The 10651-nt window shown below is 38.7% G+C and overlaps 1 pseudogene; it reads right to left on the reverse strand.

The window, feature by feature from the left end:
* Positions 1–3020: 3020 nt before the first annotated feature.
* LOC144250582 (hsc70-interacting protein pseudogene) lies at positions 3021–4454 on the reverse strand (annotated as a pseudogene).
* Positions 4455–10651: the final 6197 nt, after the last annotated feature.

Genomic DNA, 10651 nt, shown 5'->3' on the forward strand with positions numbered 1-10651 from the left:
AGGGAGGTAACATTCTAAAAGAAAAACCTATCAAACAGAAAACAAGTTAAAACTAAAAATAAACAAAAGCAACTGGGAATACAAATCATGTCTCAATAACAACCCTGAATGTTAATTTCTAAAACTCAGCAATCAAAAGACTGGCAGATTGGATGAAAGAAAAAAAGACCCAACAATATGCTGCCTCCAAGAGACTCATCTCATAGAAAAAGACATCCACAGACTGAAGGTGAAAGGTTGGGAAAAATCATACCATACACATGGACTGCAGAAACAAGCAGGGGTTTCCATCCTCATATCAAATAATGTGAACATGAAGGAAAAGTTAATAAAAAGGTATAAGAAGGATATTACATACTCCTCAAAGGAGCCATACACAAATAAAACATAACAATTATAAATATATATGCCCCAAACAATGGAGCATCTATGTTCAGCAAACAAACTCTTCACAATTTCAAGAGTCAAATAGACCACAACACAATAATTCTGGTGACTTTAACACACTGCCTTTACACTCATAGATCTTCTAAACAAAAGCTAAATAGAGAAACTATAGAGCTCAGTAATGCAATCAATAACTTAGACTTAAATGACACATACAGAATATTTTATCCTTCAACAAGTGAATAGACTTTCTTCTCAGCAGCACATGGATCCTTCTCTAAAATAGACTGTATACTATACCGCAGGGCAACTCAGCAAATACAAAACAGAGATACTACCACACATTTTATCAGATCATAAAGGAAAGAAATTAGAAATCAATGATAAAAATAGAAGCTACTCCAACACCTGGAGACTAAACAATATGCTATTGAATGAACAATGAGTTTAAGACATCAAGACATCAAAGAGGGGTTGGGGATGTGGCTCAAGCAGTAGCGCGCTCGCCTGGCATGCGTGCTGCCTGGGTTCAATCCTCAGCACCACATACAAAGATGTTGTGTCCGCCGATAACTAAAAATAAATAAATAAATAAATATTAAAATTCTTAAAAAAAAAACAGACATCAAAGAGGACATTGAAATATTCTTGGAGGTGAATGAGAAGAGTGATACAACATGTCAAAATCTCTAGGACACTATGAAAGCAGTACTAAGAGGAAAGTTCATTGCATGGAGTTTATTCCTTAAAAGAAGACAAGGTCAACAAATAAATGACCTAACATTACATCTCTTTTTTTTTTCCAGTTTGAAACCATATTTTATTTTTAAGATAGCTAGAAATATCCAATAACTATATATTTTTAAGCAGAAAACTTTCTTTTCCTTCTTACAGCATCATTAGCAGAAAAAAAGAACATTTCTCATTTTTAGAAATGATACTGGGTCTCTAAGAAAATGAAGACTATCTGTTGTATTTATGGAACTTAAAGTCTAAAAGCACAGGACACATTTTCAGAAGAGTAATTTACTTTTACCCATTTATATTCGTAATATTCGAGTATAGTTAGGTCATGTACAATTAAGTCAATCAAATCAGGAATCCAAGAAGAAACTGTTCTTCTTGAGATAAGCATAGCACACATGAGATTTTGAGAACATACATGAACAACAACAACAACAACAAAAAAACACCAGCAAGCCCAAATCCAAGTATAAATGGTGTTTTTTCCCAAGGGTTTTAAAAGCATGCTCTATTAGCATACGACTTTTTCTCATTTTTGTAACAGATGCAGTTCTGTTTTCTCATGTACAGTAAAGGGTTAGAACCTGTATAAATATTAGAAATGTACTACTTTATAAATGTACTCCAAGGAATTTATCATTTCCTTTATCTTTGCAGGGACAAAAGGGAAAAAGAGGTGGGGGTATGGTCGCAGTATTTAAGGAAGAGCTGAATACAATAATGAATCTTCATGGTGCCAAGAACTCCATAATGAATAACCAGGCTCTCATCTATTTTATAATTCATGTTAGATCAAGCAGTTAATTCCATGTATGGTTAACAATAACTCAAACCATATACTCTTCAAAATACAAAGATCAATAGGTACTTCCAAAATAGAACACCAAACACTAAAAGGAATCCTTCCTTCCAATGTTTTTGACATCACAAGATTTTGCCAGAGTGGAAGTCTAATAACATTTAAATAAGCAATCTCATGGCTAAGAAAGAACTACAGCTCTTATGGGTATTATTCCACAGCTAGGATATGTATTACATATTAAATTAATCCCAGCATTAAATATGCTTTGCACAATTATGGTATGTTAGCAGTGATGATGCTAGTGAGAAAAGATTATCTTTAGTTCAAGAAGGAGGGAAATACAAGAAGCAGAAAGCAGACATAGTTGGTCATTTTCTGATGAGAAAAGGTAAATTTTATATTTTTTTATTTTTTTTGTAATTTTTAATATTTATTTTTTTTTTAGTTCTCGGCGGACACAACATCTTTGTTGGTATGTGGTGCTGAGGATCGAACCCGGGCCGCACGCATGCCAGGCGAGCGCGCTACCGCTTGAGCCACATCCCCAGCCCGAAAAGGTAAATTTTAAACATAGAATATAAAAAGAAAACTACTCCCTTATTTCCCCACGGTGGAAATAATATGAAACATTTATTTGATATAGTGAACAAAAACAGAGCTAAGTAATCCAACTCCATTGCAGCATAACAAAAAAAAAAAAAATCACCTCTTCAACACAGTGTAAGATTTAAATGCAACCTGCATAAGGGCACATGTCATATAAAATAGTAAGACTGCTGCTGCCTTACCAAGTACTTCCAGTCCCTACCCAGGTTAGAGTGAAATACTGGTGGTCCCAATAGTTTTATTGAAATTAATCATTTAAAAAATATTTTTAAATGACAAATCAAAATGCCTCAGTCTCAGTAACCATATATTCAACTGAAACTTTTATCTATGTAAATGAGATTTATTTACTTCCCACTAGTAAGTCTTTATTTCACTCACATTACAGCTATGTATTTTCCATACTTAGTATCTGCTTTGCCCAATATCAAAGAAAAAATCCAAAATGATTAGTAAATAAAAATGTAGGAAGTAACACCCCCTTGAGTTTTAAATATTTTTAAGGTTTAAAAAGTGTTTTAAGTTTGTAATTCCTAGTAGGAAAACATTATCTGAATGAACACCCTAATGGCAAATCATTGTAAAATGCTTCAACTGGATTTGCTGCAGAGGGGTAGGGATTATCTTCAAAGCACCCCAGCTCTCCTGATGAGGTCAGAGGTACACTGGTTTGTATTATTGCGACAGCCATTAAGTGATCTAGGTTGCTTTTCCTTCAGTAAGGGTTTTGTCAGGTGGGCATTACGCTTGACCTCCAAATTTGGCTGACAATTTACTGATGAGATTCATAACCTTTGGGTTGCTTTGATATTTTGACATATTTGCTGGGTTCTGGGCCACATCCTGGAAGGCCACCATAACTTCTGGATCCTGCATGGCTGCAAGAACCTCTGGATCACTAAGAATTTCATTGAGCCCAGGCATTCCTGCCATTCCAGGCATGCCCCCTCCCATTCCAGGCATTCCTCCAGGAAAATTACCAGGCATTCCTCCAGGAAAGCCACCTGGAAAAGAGCCAAACTGAGCTCCTGCTTGTCGTCTGGCTTCTTCCTCCCTCTGGGCTCTCTCATGTTCTTCTCGAGCCTTCTTAACTCTTTCTATTCTTTCTTTGATCTCTCGCTCTTCACGTTTTCGCTCATATTTTCTCCGATGTTCAGCAATTTTCTGGGCCCGTGGTTGAACTTCTTTCAGCATTGCACTAGCATCATCATCATAATCCAGTTTACAGACAAGAGCAAGATCATGGGCTGCTTCTTCCCAGTGGCCCAAAAGTCTGTGGGCTTTCCCTCGCCACTTGTAAGGCTGAGCTGAATCAGGATTTATTTCAATGGCTCTGTCACAGTCTCGAAAGGCAGCATTTGGCTTCTGTAATTTGACGAAGACACTGGCTCTCTTGGCATACAGAATGGCCAAGCGAGGATTTAACTTGATAGCATCTGTGAACAAGTCAATGGCTTTCTGTAGTTCACCATCATTCAGGGCTTCAATGGCAGCCCCTTTCTTTTCATTTGCTTGATCCATCATCTCCTCGGTTATCTCCGCATTTTCATCTCCCATTTCTTGAGGAGCATCAGTGTCTGGTTCAATCACACCTTCATTATCAATTTCTAGATCACTTTCCTCACTTGATGGCTCATCTCTCTTAATGTTTTCTTCTGACTTCTTGCTATCTGTTTTTTCTTCCTTGGTATTTTCTTCTGATTTAGGTTTATGAGTAGCAGGTGGTACTTTACCCCCCATGCTCTCCACCCACTCTCTCAGGAAGCGCATCTCCTCGGTGTGCAGGACGCTCGGATCCTGCTTACACATTTTCACGAAGGCCCGAAGCTCGCTCACTTTGCGGGGATCCATGGTCGAGAAGAGGCAGGCGGAGGCGGCTGCGGCCCGTTCCCAGGCCCGGGCGCTGGCTCAGCGTGACCGCCTAACATTACATCTCAAAGCCCTAGACAAAGAACAAATCAACGCCAAAAGCAGAAGACAGGAAATAATTAAATTCAGAGCTGAAATCAATGAAATTAAAACAAAAGAATCAATTAAAAACTTGACAAAATGAAAAGTCGGCTCTTTGAAAAAATAAATACATTGGATAAACCCTTATCCATGCCAATGTAGAGAAGGAGAGAAAAAACTCCAATTACTAAAATCCATGATGAAAAATTAAATATCACCATGAACACTACAGAAATACAGAAGATAATTAGAAATTATTTTGGAAATTTGTACTCCAATAAAACAGAAAATATTGAAGACATCAACAAATGTCTAGAAACATGATTTAGCCAAACTTGAGTCAGGATGATATATATAAGTTAAACGGATCATTTTCAAGCAATGAAATAGAAGACACCATCAAAACCCAACCAACCAAAAAAAGCCCAGGACTAAATAAACACAAGACCTTTAAAGAGAACTAACACCAACACTTGTGAAATTATTCCATGAAATATAAAGAGAGAGAACACTTACAAACTCATTCTATGAGGCCAAAGTCACCCTGATTCTAAAACCACGCAAAGACAGAAAAAAAGGAAACTTCAGACCAATCTCTCTAATGAACATAGATGCAAAAATTCTGAATAAAATTCTGGCAAATCGAATACAAAAACATATCAAAAAGATAGTGCACCACAATCAAGTGTGGCTCATCCCAGGGATGCAAGGTTTGTTCAACATTCAGAAATCAATAAAGTTAATTCATCACATCAATAGACTTAATGATAAGAATCATAATGACCTCAATGGATGCAGAAAAAGCATTCGACAAAATACAGCACCTTTACATGTTCAAAACACTAGAAAAACTAGGGATAACAGAAACATATCTCAACATCATAAAGGGTATCTATGCTAAGCTCAAGCCAATATCATTCTAGATGGAAAAAATTTGAAGGTATCCCCTCTAAATTCTGGAACAAGACAGAGATGCCCTTTTCCCACTTCTATTCAACATAGGTCTTGAAACACTGGCCAGAGCAATTAGACAGATGAAAGACATTAAAGGAATAACCATAGTAAAAGAAGAACTCAAACTATCACTATTTGCTGATGACATGATTCTATACCTAGAAGATCCAAAAAATTCCACCAGAAAACTACTAAAACTAATAAATGAATTCATCAAAGTATTAGATTACAAAATCAACACCCATAAATCAAAGGCAATCTGTACATCAGTGGCAAATCTTCTGAAAGGGAAACTAGAAAAAACTACCTCATTCACAATAAACTAAAACAGAACAAAACAAACTTGGGAATCAACTTAATGAAAGAGGTGAAAGCCCTCTCAATTAAAACTACAGAACACTAAAGAAATTAAAGATGACTTTACAAGATAGAAAGATCGATCTTGCACTTGGATAGGCAGAATATTATCAAAATGACCATACTTCTAAAATCACTATTCAGATTTAATGCAATTCCAATCAAAATCTCAATAGCATTCCTCATGGAAATAGAAAAGGCAATGATGTAATTAATCCCAGGAAAATAAAGAGACCCGGAATAGCTAAAACAGTCCTTAGCAGAAAAGTAAAGCAGGGGACATCATTATACCAGACCTTAAGCCATACTACACAGCCACAGTAACAGAAACAGCATGGTATTGGCACTGAAACAGAGACTAACCACATAAATACAGTTATCTCATAGTAGACAAAGGTACCAAAAACATGCATTGGAGAAAAGATAGCCTCTTCAACAAATGATGCTCGGAAAACTGGAAATCCATATGCAGCAAAATAAAATTAAGTCCCCATCTCTCACCAAGCACTCAAAACTCAAAATCAAGTGGATCAAGGACCTAGGAATTAAACCAGAGCCCTGTACCTAAGAGAAGAAAAGTAAGTCCAAATATTCATCATGTTGGATTAGGCCCCTTATTAAGACACCTATAGCATAAGAATTAAAACCAAGAATTAATAAGTGGATGGATTCAAACTGAACAGCTTCTCAGTAAAAGAAACAATCAGTGAGGTGAAGAGACAGCCTACATCCTGGGAGCAAATTCTTACCACACACAGGTCAGATACAGCACTCATCTCTCGGGTATATGAAGAACTCAACACCAAAAAACAAAAAACCAAAAAAACAACAACAACAACAACAACAAAAAAAAAAACAGAGTATAATATACAATTGAGCAACAAATATTTTTTAAAAGTTCAACATATCAATTAGAGAAATGCAAATCAAAACTAAGATTTCATCTCAGTCCAGTCATAATGGCAACTATGAAGAAAAACAACAGCAAGTGTTGGCGAGGATGTGGGGAAAATGTACACTCATACACTGCTGGTGGGACTGCAAACTGGTGCAGCCAATATGGAAAGCAGTATGGAGAGTCCTTGGAAATCTCGGAATGGAACCACCATGTGACCCAGCTGTCCATCTCCTCAGACTATACCCAAAGGATCTAAAAACAGCATACTACAGGGACACAGCCACATCAATGTTTATAGCAGCACAATTCACAACAGCTAAACTGTGGAGCCAACCTAGATGCCCTTCATCAGATGAATTGGTTAAAAAACTGTTATATATACACAATGCAATACTAGCATTGAAAGAGAATAAAATCATGGCATTTTCTAATAAATGGATGGAGTTGGAGAATATCATGCTAAGTGAAGTTAGCCAATCCCCCCAAATCAAAGGCTAAATGATTTCTGGTATGTGGAGGTTGGTTCATAATGGGGAGGGGGGAGCATGGGAAAATTGAGGGACTCTAGGTAGGGCAAAGGGGAGGGAGGAAAAATGGAAGGAGCATGGAGGTAAAGAAGCTGGTGGAATGAGACAGACAACATTACCCCAAGTACATGTATGAAGAAATGCATGGTGTGACTATTTTGTGTATAACCACAGAAATGAAAACTTGTGCTCTATAGGTGTAGTATTCATTGGAGTGCATTCTGCCCATGTATAACAAATTAGAAGAAATAAATTGCAGAAAACACATTTTTGTATTGCTTTTGAAAGAAAACATCACAAACGTTACTATCACATAAAAGTAATAGCAATTCATTTTATAACTTGAATGTTTTAAGTATCCTAACAATGAAATGTTAACACTGTAAACAGAGTCACCCTCCTTCAAGAGTATGCAAAAAGAAACTATCTCAGTTTCTAGTAACCACTGGAATCTCCTTATTTTGACGTAGCTTTCTAAAGTGAGATGATGGAAAAGCCCAACTTATATATAACACAAAGGTCCACTGATGGCCACCCTCAGTCAAAACACAGCTTAGTCCCTCAGGAACAGGAGAGGGAAGGTCTCCAGTGAGCTTGTCCTTGCTCACAATATTTGCCCAAAAGTCAGAAAATGCAGCTGTAAGCCCAGGGAAAAGAAAATCACAGCACCCTGGTCTGCAAACTCAGAATGGCAGAGACAGATCCCCAACACGGTGAGATGGGGAGACACCTGACTGGGACAGTGCCACCCAATACTTAGTGGAGGACTTAGAGATCTCAAAACCTGACAATGCTCCTAGGTGAGAGGAACACGCAGAAGTTGAGCTGAGAATGGAGCCATGGTTAGACAGCAGGTGGGACCATGATCTCGACTAGACCTGGTCACTTTTGCAGTTGCTGTAACCTTGGGTCAAACCACTTAGTGTTGTCCTCACCCACAGTGTACATCCCTGGTCACCTCATCACAGGGCACGTGGGCCACAGTACTCAACTGAACACTCTGGGGTTTGGATTCATTCTTATCTAATTTTGTTACTTTCTCTTTTCCAAAATTTCCCCCTGAATATTTCTAGGACTTCACCTCTGTGGATTCTACTTTGGTCATTTTAAGTCAGGGGACCTCAATGTTTAAAGGAAGATCTAGGAAGGGAGAAGTTTTCCATAAACATTTTTAGTAAAGAGCCTAGAATGCAGAATATTCAAAGTACTTCACATTTCTTTGGGGAAAAAAGACATCCCAGCAGAGCCCAGCACAGATGAGAAATTTCAAAAGTGATTTCACAAGGGAGAAAATATGCAGGTGGCAAATAAATATATGAACATGAGTATCGAGCAGGACTCTTCAAGGAAGCAAATAGTCAAGGCAGCAGAGACTACTGTAGATCCACCAGGAAGGGAGGGGGAAAAATCACACCTACCACCACCTCCCACATACACAACTATAAGACTGATGGCCACAGGGACGTTGAGTGATTGGAATGGCCAAGCCTGCAGTGGCAAAGGTAAATGGTAAAGCATCTTGGAAGATCGTATGGTGCTCTGTACTCAGGTGTGTGCCATGAAAGAGCAACTCTACCCTAGACAGAGGAGAGGTGGGAAAGGGTTCTATGAGGGTGCTCCAACTGGCCCCCACCACTGCCACCTTCACCACTGGGAAAGGTCCTCCAGTGCCCCCACACTCTGCACTGCAGGACCCTTCTGTCCAGACACAGGGACCCAGTTTTCACACCAGCCCAAGCATGGCCCCAGCCCCAGCTCAGACAGGACCATGAGGCCATGGTCACTTAGTGCCAAGGACCTGCTGATAAGAGGTGAAGGATAAGGCTGGGAAGAGCAAAATAGAGACGTGGAACAGAAGGGCCAGGGCTCAGAGGCAGGTCACAAGTCTGGTACGTGTGAGGCACTGGGTTCCATTCTCAGCACCACATAAAATTAAAGGCCCATCATTAACTAATAAAAATATATTTGAAAGAAAGAAGTGGAAGAGGAGGAAAAGAGGGGGCTGATGAAGAAATAGAAACTGCAAAGGATGGCGAGGGGAGTTAGTGGGATGCAGGTGAGGAAGAAAGGGAGGGGGAAGATAAAGTGGATCCCACCTGGCCAAAAAAAGATGTTGTTGTGACAGCCAATATGGGCTTGGGAAGGGACACCCTTGGGAAGCGAGGTGGGAAGAACACTAGGATGCCATCCCTTCATCTGCTTGTGGCTCAGGGTCTACCCCAGGGTGTCACCTTTGTCCTTCACCCCAGGCTTCTCGTTTCCACCTGTTCAGATGCTACTGCTGTGCCTCTGTCCTGCCCCATCTAAGCCCCACTCTGGTCCCCAGTGTCCCTCTGCCTTTCCTCCCTCCTCTTCTCCCTCCTCCTCCCTACCTCCTGGTGGCTTCCACTAGCAGCCTCCAGAGCTACACGTTGTGGGGAAGAAAAAGACATTAGGAAGCAAATTTTAGTTGTGAATGTGATAATTTTGTTGGTTGTGGTGTTGGTTTGACGAGTGTGTACATATGACAAAAGATAAAAATATAGACCTTACATATGTACAGGTTAATGTGTGTCAGTTAAACCTCCATAAGTTTGTAAAATAAGTGAGATGCATTGAAATCTGAGGATAATAAGGAAAAATACACTTACAATAGCCCTTAAATGGCTAAGAATTTATTAGCAAATTATCCATCTCAATACTTTGAAAAAAGTAAATTTCATTAAAGTAGAGAGGGAAGAAAATCCTAAGGAAAAGAGCAAACTTAGAAGATATTAAAAATGAACATTCCATAGAAAGAATTTCTTATGTCAACATTGGCACTTTTAAAGAGCAACTGCACCATGTACAAAACTCAACTCAAAGTGGATCAAGGACCTAGGAATTAAACCACAGACGCTGCATCTAATAGAAGAAAAAGCAGGCCCTAAACTTCATCATGAATGACTAGGCCCTAACTTCCTTAATAAGACCCTATAGCACCAGAATTAAAACCAAGAATCAATAAATGTGATAGAATCCAACTAAAATTTTTCTTCTCAGCAAAAGAAATAATCTGTGAGATGAACAGAGAGCCTACATTCTGGGAGAAAATTTTTACCACTCATCAGATAGAGCACTAATCTTGAAAGTATATAAAAAAACTCAAAAAGCTAAGCTTCAAAAAACCCAAATAACCCAATCAGAAAATGGGCCAAGGACCAGAACAGACACTTCTCAGAAAAGGATATAGAACCAATCAACAAATATGAAAAAAGTTTCATCATCTCTAGCAATTAGAGAAATGCAAATCAAAACTACATAAGATATCATCTCACTCCAGTCACAATGGCAGCTGTTATGAAGACAAACAACAATGAGTGTTGGCGAGGATGTGGGAAAAAGGCTGGTGGGACTGCAAATTGATGCAGCCAATATGGAAAGCAGTATGGAGATTCCTTGGAAATC

This window comes from Urocitellus parryii, chromosome 16 (genome assembly GCF_045843805.1).
Source record: "Urocitellus parryii isolate mUroPar1 chromosome 16, mUroPar1.hap1, whole genome shotgun sequence".
Lineage (NCBI taxonomy): Eukaryota > Metazoa > Chordata > Mammalia > Rodentia > Sciuridae > Urocitellus > Urocitellus parryii.